We start from the raw sequence: 15,914 nt of genomic DNA, 5'->3' as shown, positions 1-15,914 counted from the left end.
TCAATATGATTTATGATTACACATCTATTGAATAGAAGAATATGCAATATAAGCACTAGAAAATATGAGTCTAAAGTTATATAGCACATGTAGGGTTTAGGGTTCTAAATATGAGTCTAAAGTTATATAGCACATGACTAGAAAACCCTAAACCCTATATAGCACATGTATTAGTATATAATAAAATTTTGGATTTTCCTTTCGGCCACCACCGAAATTACCGAAATTTGCGAAATTTCGGCGAAATATCGCCGAAATTTTGAACCCTGGATGTGACCGGTCTTTTGTCCTGGTCGAAAACCACTTGTAGTCTCAGGTAGCGAGCCGGGACTAAGGGATCGGGACTAAAAGTCCCACCTTTAGTCCCGGCTCGCCGGACCGGGACTAAATGGGGACTACATTCAGGCACTGACGTGGCGCCACCCCTGGCCACCCCTTTTAGTTCCGGTTGGTAATAACAACCGGGACTAAAAGGTTTTTTCTTTTTCTTTTTCTTTTTCATTTCTTTATTGATTTTGGTTTTCAATTGTATATGTTCTCCAATTTATTCGTATATGTCGCTATTATTCGTATACGTTGCACCTATACGAGAGCGTCATTATTGCACATAAATAAAGTATGAAACTACATATATATATATATTATCTGTATAATATATATATATCTATATATATTATATAGCTATACACATACGTACATACACATTACATTTATAATAATAATATTATGTACAAGTAATAATCAAGTGTGCTGGCACCGGTTAATGATTACACAATGTTTGCCCGCCCACTCAAAGCTCATACAAGTGTTCGTCCTTGTTTGGAATGGGCTTGAAGCCCTGCTGGTATAAGTGGAACTCGCCGTCTTCCGGAATGACATGATCGTTGATAAATCTGGCGATCGTCTCCTGGACTCCAAGGAGTAATGTGTACTCGAACACTTTATCTTTCATATTCCACTACTTCCATTTGTATTAGTTAAAAAAGATATTAATATACATAAAATGTATTTAGTTCCAACAAATAAATAAGATATGAATTTACTGTATACACATGCATGTTAATTACTTTTAGAACACTTTGAGCAGGTTTAAATAGGGTGCACCGCATAAATTCACAAACATAGTATCCACATAGATTCGTTCCAAATGGCTGCGTGGGCACCCAAGGGAGTAGAACAGGAGGAGGAAGTGGCACATTCAGATCCGTACGATATCTTTGTTGTAGCCAAGCCTAAGACCTGCCCAATAAGATGGTCGTTGATTAGGTATAGCTAGTATAATAAAGTAAAGGAGCACGCATCGATATTTAAAGCATGATATATACTTACCTCTGGATCATGTCTATTATGTCTTGATAGAGTGCCATGTCTTGTTTCATTGAGTCACACACATTTATTTTTTGTTCCGTGATCTTAATCTCAATGAGTATTCAATGATCTCTGCATTTGTTTAGAGTCAACTTATATATGTATATCTTAATGCCGGATTAATTAAGACATGATATAACACAACACTTACCCTATATTGTAAGGGAAGAGTATCTTCTCCGTATGCCTTTGGTTATAAAAGAACCTCCGGAGGTTCTTCTCCATTTCCTTAGGCTTCAGATTCAATGGATCTTTAGTCTTAGTGTCCTTGTACACGACATATGGATCGGTGAAACCAATTCGATTGTCTTTTTTAAATCTTTGTTCTCTCATCATGTGTCTGCACATCGTTAGCGTAGTTATTACGAATACATACATATGCTATAATGGGATTAATGATTGAAAGGAAGAATCACCTACAGACAGTAGCAGCTCATGAGAGATTTGTCGAGAGCATTCATATAGAGAAGTTGGTGTACTTCACTAAAATCTATCCATATGACGTCATCTCTATGGAAGTAGTGTCGGTCGTGAACTCGGACGACAATCAATTCTTCTTCCTTATGTTTTGAGCTGACTCTTAAGTAGTACTCGTGCAGCTTGTATATTTGTGTACCAAGTCCTCGTACCTTCTCAGGGTGGCACATACTCTTGCCGTAAATGTACCGACTCTGATAGTCATCAACACCTCCGTAGATTGGCGCATCGGTAGGTCCTAGAAGTGCTTCTAGGGGCAGCCCAGTTTCTTCCATCCAATTGCCGAGTTCATCTAAGTCCACATTAGCAAGTATAGCCATTGCCATCAAGTTGACGTTTGAACCGTACTCATTCGCAACCACTAGTGGCTGAACTGATTGCTGTGCTTGTTCGCCGAGCTGTGCAACTTTTTGCTGGACTTTTCTTTTGTCTGCCTTGATTTTCTTTAGGACAGTACGGTCGTAGTCTGATATTGTTGACCCAGGTTGTTTACTCGCAGCATGGTTCGCGTCTGTAATGTTCTGCACCACTTGACGTAGCTTTGAACGAGGATACATTAGGTATGGCGGCTCTTGCTCTGCTTTTCTCTTAGCTTTGCATGTTTCAACGAATGCTTTGACTTCGGCTTTGCTTGCAGCAAGAACTTCCTCATCGGTCTTCTCATATGGAAGCTTGGTCGTCTTCGGGATCTTCGTGTTCAAAGCTTTCTTCTTTGCCGCAGGTGGTTGGAGTGATCTCTGTGTCTCGACGGATGACCTCTTCCTCCTCAATGCAGCACCAGTCGGTGTCGACGAGGCGGCGGCCGTTGTCGGCATTGGCGGAGGCAGCGGCGCAGGTGGAGCTTGCTGTTGTGGAGGAGATTCGGCCACGGGCGGCGTTGGATTCCTTCGTGGAGGAGATGCGGCGGCCGGTTGTGGGGATGCGGCCTTCTCTTGTACGTCGTCGTCGTCGTCGTGTCCCACGGCACTATGGTCATGCTGTGAATGGACAGACAGACTTCAGTGGGGGAGGCCCTGGATTTGAAGAAAAACAAATAAGGTATATTTATACATGAGTCGATGTAATTTGATACAGTATATAATTACAGAAAAAGCAGTAGCGTCCACAATAATCAACACCTGCTAGGGTTCGATTGTGGCGGCGGCACCCCAGGAATAATGATGTACCGTTTCCTCCAACATATGAATGTCTTCTCCACTTCACCAAGTGTCTTCTCTCCATCACCGCCTTCGATATCGAGAGGTACATTTTCACGGCCTCTGACCACTCTATCCATTGAGACACAAGTATATCCGGCTAGTATTGGGACAGAGTGGATCCTTGGTGTCTTGGTGGGGTCGATAGGAGATACGACACCGGTAGCCACCTTTACTGTGCCATCGCCCTCCGGAATATGGAGCTCACAAGACGTCAACGGAGCGGTGACGTCATCCACCGGGAATCTGTTGGGTATTTTAAACGCAAACAGAAAAATCCACAAGCACACGGATACCGATGTAGCTTTCACCCAGGAGTATTCCAGAGTATCGATTTTCCACAGAGAACGTGAGTGTACTAATTAAGATCCAAGATCGCCCAAGAATAACTATATAATTATTTTTGGTGGGAAGAGAGAAAGTTTCCTGAGAGTTCTCTAGCTGATTTAAGAATCAAGAATTACTTCAAGATTATCTATTTCGGGACATCAGAGCACTAACCACAGAAAGAGATGAGAAGGGGGCTAGGAAGGTCTGACTACGGTCCTACAAACACCGATCCGAACGTGGTGGAATACGTCGACCGTTAGGGCTGTCACTACCCTAGGGCTACCACAACAATCCGCAGGATTGGGTGCAATTCTAGGTAATTGCAAGACTAAACACCACGTCTAATCTAGTAATTACTACTCTAGCATTATAAAGACTAGAGCACTTGATGCAAGCGGGAATCCAATAAATAACTTGAATGTAAATAAAAGTAATTAAAGAACTCAGGAATTATGAATTGAAGAACTTGGAGAACGATGAAGAACGAACCAGTTGCTGCAAAAGTATAATGTTGAGGAAGATCCGACAGATCCGGCTCCTCCTCCGCTCTCCTCTTCTCTCTCCCTATTTTCTAGATTACAATTAGAACTAACTAGAACTAGAACTAGAGGAACTAGAACTAGAACTAGATGAATTAGAACTAGAACTAGATGAACTAGAGGTAGAACTAGAAGAACTAGAGGTATCCTCTCTACTTGGATGAAGAATTGAAACCCTAGCTTTGATTCTATAGAAGAGGTATGATCTCCAGGGGCCAGGGGGCCTTGCTTATATAGTCTTTTCAGATGAATCTAGGCTGTTGGATCAAACCGACATTGATTGAACGGTTATCCTTGATCCTTTAGGTCGGTGGAGCAATATCCCGAAAGAGAGTCCTCATTGGACTCTATGTGAGGGCGAGCGCCCAGGAAAGGAGGGCGGGCGCCCTGTCCCTCAGTCCTCTCAGCCTCCGCTTCGTTCCCGTGGCTTCTGGAGTCTTCTAGATGGTAGAAAATTGCGCAGCATGTTAATACCTCTATGTAAACCCGACGTGTGGGCCTTTCCTCCACATTCTTGATAACCCCCTGTAGAAATAGACAAACACCAAAAACTCGTGGAATTCTGTCAGATAAAACCCTAAGTCTGGGTGTTAGTTGCATTTTGGATCCTTTTCCATGATTAGTTGATGGTTAAATGTGAGCATTAAGGACCGTCAACAAGCTCCCCCAAGCTTAACCTTTGCTCGTCCCTGAGCAAAGATGAACTCAAGAATTTCTGTAGTGGTTTCTTGACTTAAAGATATACATGTGTTCAAACAAGATCTCATCTCTGGGTTAAGGTAAACTGTTAAGATTTAAACTTACTCATATTACCTTCCACCATGGGGCTTGCAACCGTCACTTGTGTCTTGAGCAGTTAAAAGATAGAACGGTCTAGTCAAGCGCCATGTCTCTTATTCTTGATCAACTATAGCTCTGGAGCTTTTGCAGATTTTCAAATAAAACTCAGAGATTCCTTGTATGACTCTCTCTAATATCTTTTTTGTGGTATTTCTGGATCCTTACCAAGGCATTAATGGTGTATGCCTTCTCTCTCACCCTACTCTAATAAAGTTTTGATATCTGGAGCTCATAGGTGGGAGACAACTAATACATACTTACAAGACATTTATTGCATAGTCAAACCATGGATCCAAAAGAACAAGTCAATAAGTCAAATCAAGATGTGCATGTGTGGCGAATGAATGGTGCATGGTGATGATGGTGATAATAATGGTGAAAGTCTAATTCTACTTGTGCTCTTTTGAGGGATACATATCTTTCTTGCTCTTTTGAAACTTTTTGAGGAGAATGAGATACTCTATATTTTCTTTTTCTTTTCTCTCAGGTGGGTATCTTGTACCCCTAATTCTACTGTCGGACACTTGTCCATTTTTACCTCTCGTCTCACTTTTTTTTCTTTCGAGGTTCCGGGCACTTGCCCCTTTTTATTTCCTCGTATTTTTCTCTTTTTTTAAGCACTCATCTCATGAGATAATGTAGCAAGTGGTAGTAATAAGATAACTTGAGCATTTATTTCACAGGGGAAAACAGAAATATTTTTGGCTATTATCTCCCGGATTAGGAGTAGAATATTTTTAGGTGATTCTAGAGATGGAAATGGGTGGATATATGTGGATGCGTACTTCCGGAGTAGAAGCAGCATGTATGAGTGAACGTGCAAGTGAATCTTGATTTAACCACATGACAAGCTCCTAAGGGTCTACACAACTTGACCACACTCAATGCTCATAAGCAGTAAAGTAAATGTGTGGCTCAAAGTTTAGCAAGCATGTATATATGGCTGTGGTAGGAATTTAAACTCTCATCATACAGGAACTCATCATGTGTTATTTTAAATATTTTCAAAGATAAAATTCTCCAGAATTCTAGCATCTCTAAGAACAGATAAACAACAGTTCAACCTTCCCATATCATATCCGTTAACGACTTAGACTTCAGATCAAGTACTCTTCCCACAAGTTCAGGTTTAGAGCAAATCTTAATTAATAACAGTCAGGCCTAAACTTGAGAGAGATTTCAATTTTGAGAACTAGTCATGGTAGAGCAACTATTCATCATTTCCATGTGAGAGCTGATCATGAGGGTTCATAGCAAACTTTATTTATTTATTTATTTAGCAAACTAAGTAAAGATATATATATATATATAAGCACAAAATCTTTATTTGGATTTTTATGATTATGCATCTTTTTATTATTTGAGTAAAGTATAAATGTGAGTAGAATACTTAGCTGGATAAATGGGGGTGCTCTCCCCCAAGCTGGATTTCGACGCAATTTCTTCTGATGTAGCTAGCAGGTGGTGGAGGTGTATTTGAATGTCGGTAGCATCCTGACAGCGGTTAGGATGTCCTCCGTCTGCTAGTCTTCTTTGATCCTTGAATTCTGTGGAGCTTAAATAGACAACAAAGCTTTATGGAACTGGTTAAGTGTTAGCATAAATATCTAGCCTTTATCATGTTGAGCCTCCTCAATAAATGTTACTCTCTTTAGTCGGATCATAATTTTATTTTTATAGGACAGTAATATATTTATTTCATTTTTATGCCACCACAGTGAATGTACTTATGGGTTTTATGCCATGAGCATACTCACATGGGGCTTACTATTTTTAACATTTTTATTTTCTTTTCAAGATGATATGAACCTGATTAACTAAGCAAACTGTTTTAAATAATTGAAAGGAAAAGGATAACTACCAAGTTTACCTCTTGGCAAGGCATTCGGTGTTTTTAAGTCCTCCGAACGGGACCCTCCGTTTTCTCAGTCGTCCTGGGATTCGCTGGATGGCGTAGTCGGTGGTTCCGACGGTGCTTTCTCTTCGTGTATAACTATCTTCTTTCTCCACACCTAACTCGGTGCTACGGTCTCCTCAGGACAGTTCTGTTCAAGTTGTATGTCTTCAGACCTTACCACTTCTCCTTCATAGTCTGCCCATCCGTCCTTGATGATTTGCCTCCTCTTGTTGCGGTTGCGTCGTCTTCTTCTTGTCCTGACCTGCTTAGAGTCTTCAACTATATAGTTAGGGTCAGTAAAATAGCGGTGTACCTTCTCAGAGGGGAAGTGCATGTGGACTTCTCCGGTTCCAATGTAGATGATTGCTTTAACATTGCTGAGGAACTGTCTCCCAAGGATGATGGGTGGATTGTACTCGTCTTCTCCCATGTCAATAACCTTCAACCTTTCAAAATGTCTGATCTGCCATCTGGAGCTGAATGTATGTCGGTTTTAGGGGCATGGTTCCGAATAGGAGCTGATAGGTGACTGCGGCCATAATGTTGACGCCTGACCCGGTGTCGCAAAGTGTCTTCTAGAAGTTGTATCCATTAATGGAGCATTGGATGCTTGGCATATTTGGGTAGTCCTTTTTGGTCAGGAACGGTGATTTAAGTCGACGATCTTGACCTCCTTGAACTGCCGTGACCATCTTAGCTGACGCGGTCCACATTTGCTTGTTCCTGTTCCTCCTGTTGGTCCTCATGTCAGGATTGCTCTGAGATTTGTGTAGTCTTGTTCTTCAAGGAAAACATTTCCTTCCTTCCCTTTATGTAGAAACTGATCTTGGCAGCACTAGCGTAGATGACAGCTTCCGAGGTGTTCAGGAATGGCTTCCATAGGATGATGGGTGCCGTCTCATCAGTACCCGTCTCTATCACCATGAAGTCTGCTGGAGCGTATAAGGTACCAACTCAGACGTAGAGGTTCTTCAATATTCCCTTTGGGAAACTTAGTGTCCGATCTGCAAGCCTGGGCATAATGTTGACGCTGGAGCCAAAGTCGCAGAGTGCTTCTGGGAAGTCCACCATGCCGATGGAGATCGGGATGACAGGGCGTCCTGGATTGCCTCTCTTGACTGATAGAAGGTCAGTAATTACTTCCACAACAAGGTTACTCCAGAAGTTATGTCCTTAAGCATCTCAGGGTAGTGATTGCCTGAGTGTCCAGTATCTCCAGTGTGTTTGTGTCCGTAGATCTATGTTCTTCACTTGGTGGAGTGTAGGAGTTGTAAAAGTCCTTCATATTTTGCTCGTAGTGTACCTGCTCATAGAGACAAAGCTGAGATCAAGTGCATGGGCCCTGTTGGTGGAAAACACCAACAGAACCAAAAGTGTATTTGTTCTCCTCTAACCTTAAGCATAGTGAGCAAGACAAAGTTGATGGATAATAAGATCATGAGAGTAACATTTAAAACATTTGTCAGATCAGATTTCTCAACCTAATGGAAAGATAATCTATCTATAGTTATGTTGTTTGTTTTTTATATATCTTCCAAAGATTGAGCGTGCAACATTTTAGCTTATATGATTAGGAGTGTGGGATCACAAAGGTGGAAGGACTAAACATATTGAATTGACTGGGTTGGTTAATCTAGAGTTGTAAATCATACATGTTTGTCTCTTTTATTCATGTGAACGCCAGAACCAATGAGAAGCTTATAAAAAGTGATAGTCAAGTACCTTAAGATGTTACCTTACTTGAAGAGTGATGGTACAGTATCACCTTGTGGAAGCTTTCCTTTCTTAGCGGTTGTGCATCGTGTTTGTGGCACCCTCCATGGATCATCTCTTCTGAGCTATGCCTTCCTTGTGTAAATTGTTAACCTTCATGTGTCTCTCTCTTTGTCTCCAATGTGGGTTTATCTCAGGACTTCCCAGGTCGATATTGAAAGTTTTTCTGCAGGGGTTAGTCCAACAAAATATCCAATATCTACTATAGCATACTATCGGCTCAAAGATCAACCTATATACCATGTCTAATTTGATTTAGGAGGGCATTTTAACCTAAGCATCATGCTTAATTCAAACTCCCTTGGAAGTAAGATCATCAGCCCTAAACTAAGCACCATGCTTAATTAAGAGATAAATGAGACTACTCCAAACCTAGACATATACTAAAGCAAATAAAGGTAGCATGAGAGCATTTATAGAGATCTACTTAAGTGGAGATGAAGTAGTGTGATTAGTATTTAACAAATTGAGCATGTCTCGAAGGTAGGGACAACCAACATAGCAACATGGCAAAGGATGTTTTTATGTAAAGTACTCCCCAAGCTTGAATTTTGCAAAATTCAAGTTTGGATGAGTTTAATTCAATGTTGTATGATGATTGGTTGGACATATCTTGTGCTTGTCATTCATTCGATCTTCTTGCTCCAATCCTAGAAAGGTTAGTGACAAGAATACCCAAAAGAATATTTTTACAATTATCCTTATATGATCAACTCACAAGGTAATGTTGCAAATAATAAAAAGCTCATGTTACACTCTGATCAGTGCTTATTTTAGGAAACTAAGCTTGTCCTTGGGAAACCATCAATTTATGTCTGCGAAGTGGTTTCCCCTCCAACGCTGACCTAAATCAAGATCAACTCAATGAGATCTGCAAAATTTATTATAGAAATATGCATCGACAACCGCCCTTTTAAAGTTTTTATAAATAGAAAGGAAGAGGGGGTTGGAGATCTCGAATGTGGTGATGTTGGAGAGACCAATGGATTGTGAAGATGTTGCATATGAGCATGGAGTAAATGAAGTGGCTATGAAATAAATTCCATGCTCATTAATGCTTAGAGTGAAATCCATGTGGTATGGTGAAAGTGATAAGGTGAGTGTGGTAAAAAAGGAAAAGAAAAAGGATACACGGACGACTTGGTTCGAAACTAGCACAGCTACCGTTCACCAGCAACGGTGCCAGAAAGCTTGTTGGATATTTTAAACGCAAACAGAAAAATCCGCAAGCGCACGGATACCGATGTAGCTTTCACCCGGGAGTATTCCAGAGTATCGATTTTCCACAGAGAACGTGAGTGTACTAATTAAGATCCAAGATCGTCCAAGAATAACTATATAATTATTTTTGGTGGGAAGAGAGGAAGTTTCCTGACCGTTCTCTAGCTGATCTAAGAATCAAGAATTACTTCAAGATTATCTATTTCGGGACATCAGAGCACTAACCACAGAAAGAGATGAGAAGGGGGCTAGGAAGGTCTGACTACGGTCCTACAAACACCGATCCGAACGTGGTGGAATACGTCGACCGTTAGGGCTGTCACTACCCTAGGGCTACCACAACAATCCGCAGGATTGGGTGAAATTCTAGGTAATTGCAAGACTAAACACCATGTCTAATCTAGTAATTACTACTCTAGCATTATAAAGACTAGAGCACTTGATGCAAGCGGGAATCCAATAAATAACTTGAATGTAAATAAAAGTAATTAAAGAACTCAGGAATTATGAATTTAAGAACTTGGAGAACGATGAAGAACGAACCAGTTGTTGCAAAAGTATAATGTTGAGGAAGATCCAACAGATCCGGCTCCTCCTTCGCTCTCCTCTTCTCTCTCCCTTTTTTCTAGATTAGAACTAGAGGAACTAGAACTAGAACTAGAGGAACTAGAACTAGAACTAGATGAACTAGAACTAGAACTAGATGAACTAGAGGTAGAACTAGAAGAACTAGAGGGATCCACTCTACTTGAATGAAGAATTGAAACCCTAGCTTTGATTCTGTAGAAGAGGTATGATCTCCAGGGGCCAGGGGGCCTTGCTTATATAGTCTTTTTAGATGAATCTGGGCCGTTGGATCAAACCGACATTGATTGAACGGTTATCCTTGATCCTTTAGGTCGGTGGAGCAATATCCCGAAAGAGAGTCCTCATTGGACTCTATGTGAGGGCGGGCGCCGAGGAAAGGAGGGCGGGCGCCCTGTCCCTGAGTCCTCTCTGCCTCCGCTTCGTTCCCGTGGCTTCTGGAGTCTTCTAGATGGTAGAAAATTGCGCAGCACGTTAATACCTCTATGTAACCCCGACGTGTGGGCCTTTCCTCCATATTTCCTGATAACCCCCTGCAGAAATAGACAAAAACCAAAAACTCGTGGAATTCTGTCAGATAAAACCCTAAGTCTGGGTGTCAGTTGCATTTTGGATCCTTTTCCATGATTAGTTGATGGTTAAATGTGAGCATTAAGGACCGTCAACAGAATCGTAGCCCTACATCATCAACTTGCCTTGCAGGTGCCTCCGTAGAAGCACAACTGCTCTTTAGATGAGCTGAGCAAGGGCTGATGTTGGCGGCCGGTGGCTGTGACAAGCTTTGGAGGCGGGAAGTTACAGCTTCCTCCACGACCTTTTGGATTTTCTCATCCATTGTGGCCTTCAGCGCTTGCTCCCACTCAAGGGCCCGTTGAGCCACTCCTTGGGTCTTTATGAGTCCTTCCTCCAATCTACGTATCCGTTCCCTGTCCTCTTCCTTTTTTCTCTGGTGGCTTCTATAAGTTTCCCTATCAACAGGGATGGCATGCTCCCACGACACGGTGCCATAGCCTCTCGTCCGTCCACCGTGCTTAGGGTTCCCCAGGGCGAATGTCAACTCATCTTTATCTCTATTCGGCTGCCATTCTCCACTTTGAGCGATGGAGCGGGCTTGATTGAATCTTTCCGCAACAGCTTGGATGCGTTCCCCAAACACGACCTTTCCGGTCTCAAGGTCCAGTGAGCCTCCGTGAGTGAAAAACCAGTGCTTCACGTGCTCAGGCCACTCGAGGGATTCGGGCACCAACCCCCTGTCGATTAACTCTTTTTTGGCCTTTTCCCACTTAGGAACTGCGGTTTGGTAGCCACCTGATCCCATCGTATGGTGGTAGGTCTTGCGTCGGGCATTCTCTTGGTTCTTTCTCACCCGTTCCTGAGCCTCTTCGGACATCTTAAACCGTACAAAGTCATCCCAAAACGGTCGTAGCTTCGCATAGTTCGGAGAGTTGAAATCTAGAGTCATGTTTTTCTTGATGTAGTCTTGATTAGACGCTTCTTATAGCCCTGGAACATTGGGGCCATCTTCTTCATAGACCAATCTTGGACTCTTTCCTTCAACTGTTCATCGTTTGTCTCCAGTGTGAAATGTTGCAAGACGTCACCCCAGAGTAGCTCCTTGTCACGTCTAGAGACATAACTGATTTCTAGGTGTTTCTTGTTCTCCTTCCATTCATGGACACTGATCGGGATCCTATCCGAGACAAGGTACCCTAAGTGGTAGACAAAGGCCCTTGAATGGGGTCCAAGTGGCTTGCCTGTTGCTTCCTCGAATTCTGAGATTACTAACCGGCCCTCCATAGGCTTCTTCGGGCCTCGTACTCTCCGGCTGGTCCCCGTGGTTGTCGTCGAGCCAGAGGGCTATGTAGGAAGAAACAAGACAATTTAATACAAGATATTATTTTGAATTGTATCTGTAAAAAACAAAGGAGACTGCCATATTACAGACCTACTGGCCAGCATTGTCTTGCTCATTCGGGTCGACCAAATACTGAGAGCGGTCATCGATGCCCTTAGGGTTCTCATCGCCTTCACGATCGTCGTGATAAACTTCTTCATTGGGACCGCAGATCAGGTTCATCATTTCCTCTTCGTGTTCTATCGGGTCGGCCATTTCTGCAGAAATATGTGACACATGACTACTAGCACTACTGTATATACCTGACAAGGAAAATAATATATAAAACTAGAGTTTACAACTTAGGATTTTCCGCAACAGTTTATGGCTAAGGGTTTGGGGTTTACAGCTTAGGTTTCAAGGTTTGGGGTTTACAGCTTAGGGTTTACATCATTTGCTAACAAAAGTGGGATGATCTGAACCGGTCACAATTAAGTGTGTGTGTGAGAGAGTATATGTGTTTAGGGCTTAGGGTTTAGGGTTTAGGGGTTAGGGTTTAGGGGTTAGTGTTTAGGGTTTAGGGTTTAGTGTATATCATTTGCTAATAATTAAATATATCATAATTGTACCACTAATTTATATCACTAATTGTACCACTAATTATAGCACTAATTGTACCACTAATAGATCCATCTTGACATACATGTAGTTTGAAGGCGGTGAGACGGTGGAGAGAAGGAGGTCGGTGCGGAGGCTCGACGGGGACTTTGGTGACGACGGTAGAGAGACTTCAATCTGGAAGAAGGAAGAAAGAGGGAATAAATATTATATCACATTTACATATGTGTGTGTGAGAGAGAGAGAGAGAGATAGACGACAAAGAGACGTCGATCCGGTGTGTGTGCGCGCGCGCACGCGCATCGGCCCAGGATGATCAAGTGTGTGTGTGTGTGTGTGTGTGTGTATGTGTGTGTTCCGCGGCGGTGCTCCACGATGGCGACGACAACAGCGGTACAAAGATTACAACGGCGAGGACTAGGTTTTTTTTTCCATTATACATATATTAATTAACATATGTAAACACTTTTATTATTATCTAATTTTTCATTTTTTTTCTTTCTCTTTTTTCTATATATAAGTTTCACTTTTTCTTTCCTTTTTTTCTTTCCCTTTTTTATTTAATTTTTTCTTTCTTTTTTTGCTTTATTTTTTCTTTCCCTGTCTTATTTTTGGGTGAGGAACTAAACAGGGCCTAATATACATATACATTATAAATTTTTTCTTTCTCTATTTTTCCATATGTTTTTTCATTTTTTTTCTTTCTCCAAAAAAGGCCGGGCTCAGGTCGATGCGCGTGGCCGTCGGCAATGGGGCCGGGCGCGCCACCACGCGTCGTCTGCAGGCCGGGGCCGGCCGCATCGGCCGGGGAAATGGGACGGGCCGCGCGTCGGGCGGGACTGGCCGCATGCGGGGCCGGCGCGGCGGCCGGGAAATTAAATGGTGGCGCGTGCGGCGTCTAGGCAGCGGGTACGTCAGGCCGTGGCGGGGGAGGAGGAGGCAGCCGCGTTGGGGGACGACAGAGGAGGAGGAGCGCGGGGCCGGAGGACGATGGCGGCGCGACGTACGGCGGGGCGAAGACGAGGACAACATGGCAGTGCTCTGCGAGAAGATCGTAGACAGAGCGGTGGCGGTTAGGGCGTGGTGGAGAAGGAGGAAGAAGGACTCTACCCTTTATAGGGCAGGGCACCTTTAGTCCCGGGCCGAGCCACAGCCTGGGATTAAAGGTGACCTTTAGTCCCGGTTCCAGCCTGGAACCGGGGCTAAAGACCCTTTAGTCCCGAGCTGTGGCTCGGCCCGGGACTAAAGGTGTTTCACCAAATTATGGCGCCAGTTCATGCGCCATAATTTGGTTTTCCCTTTTTTATTTTCCCTTTACATTGTTAAATGCATTATAAATTAAATAAATCTGATAAAATTGTTAAAAAATACACATTAATTTTATTCTGCTCTACTCTTGAGTATAAAAATTCTTAACACAATTGTTTTTCAAATATTTCATATCATTCAAAATAAATGTTATTCATAATGAATATTGTGTTAATGCAAAAATATAATGGCCAATTAAATTTTAAAAAATTGTTGGCTTTAGACAGATACTTGGTTTTTGGGTCAGTTGGACGTTAAACTTTTGTTTCTTTAATAATAATTATACAAATGCACGACATTGATTATATAAATTTGAAATTTAAATTTTCAAAAGTTGTAAGATGGATTTTGGAACCCTGGATGGCCTCAAATAGAAAACTCATGTATACAAAGTTTGTTCCACTCATCAAGACCTACATTTTCTCTGGTCACATTTTCATTTGAAAAAGTTTGGACCACTAAATTTTAAAATTTGAAAGAATTCATAGCGAAACGCTAATTTTCAGAACCATGGATGGCCTCAAATGGAAAACTCATGAATACAAATATTGCTCCACTCATCAAGATGTATATTTCATATATAGACCATTTTTGCATTTGACAAAGTGCTAGCAAAGTGTAGTTCAAAATCCACATCAAGATGTTACAATTATATTATACATAATGTTACAATTATATTACACAAGATGTCAAGTACAAATCACTAGCATTATCAAGCTAGCACAGTGGTAAACTTTTTCTTAACGTAATGCCCTTGATTATGATCATTCCATAACCATAGAGTGTCCTCTACAGCAAGCATGATGCTTGGGTCTTTTGCCACACATAAGGGTGGGATCCGTTCATCCTTTTCATAAACATGTCTGACTTGTCTTCAATTCCCACGATGTTTCTTTTCCCTGTAAGAACGATGTGTCGCTTTGGTTCGTTGGTGTTTTTGTCATCTTGTTTCCCTCTCTTGGGTTTTGTAGACATGTCTTTCACATAGAACACCTGATTCACCTTAGTACCGAGGACGAATGGATCGTTTGTATATCCAATATTGTTGAGGTCCATTGTTGTCATTCCGTACTCCTTATCGACCGATACCCCTCCTTTCATCTTCACCCATTGGCATCGGAATAAAGAGACTTTAAAATTATGTGCATAGTCTAGTTCCCAAATCTCCTCTATACGACCATAATATGTGTGCCTGTCCCCATTCATGTCCGTGGCATCCACACGGACACCACTGTGTTGGTTGGTACTCTTTTTATGTTGTGATACGGTGTAAAATGTATTTCCATTTATCTCGTACCCTTTGTACGTGAGGACATGCCACGCTGGTTGCCTAGCCAACAAATAAAGTTCATCTCCAATATCTTTATCACCCTGGCATTTTTTTTCGCAACCAGTCACCGAATGTTTCCATGTGATGACGCGCAACCCAAGTCTCATTCTTTCCAGGATGCTCGGATCGTACAAAATCGATGTGTTCCTCAATATAGGGTTCCACCACAATGGAGTTTCGAAGGACTGTGTAGTGTGCTTTATTGAATAAATCATCACCCTGGCTGATATATGTTTTCTTTCCTAGTGTACCCTTTCCACCGAGTCTCCCCTCATACCTTGATTCAGGAAGACCAATCGGGTCAAGATCAGGAATGAAGTCCACACAGAACTCAATGACCTCCTCTGTCCCGTATCCCTTGATGATGCTTCCTTCTGGCCGACCCTGCTGGTGCACATATTTTTTTAGTACACCCATAAATCTCTCTAAGCGATATATGTTGTGTAGGAAGACAGGACCCAGAATATGAATCTCTTTGACCAGATGAACTAGGAGATGTGTCATGAAATCAAAGAAAGATGGAGGAAACACCAACTCAAATCTAACAAGACATTGAACCACATCGTTCTGTAGAGTACAGATCAAGAGGATTGATTGC

Source organism: Sorghum bicolor, chromosome 3 (genome assembly GCF_000003195.3).
Source record: "Sorghum bicolor cultivar BTx623 chromosome 3, Sorghum_bicolor_NCBIv3, whole genome shotgun sequence".
Taxonomy (NCBI): domain Eukaryota; kingdom Viridiplantae; phylum Streptophyta; class Magnoliopsida; order Poales; family Poaceae; genus Sorghum; species Sorghum bicolor.
This window is presented reverse-complemented; position numbering follows the sequence as displayed.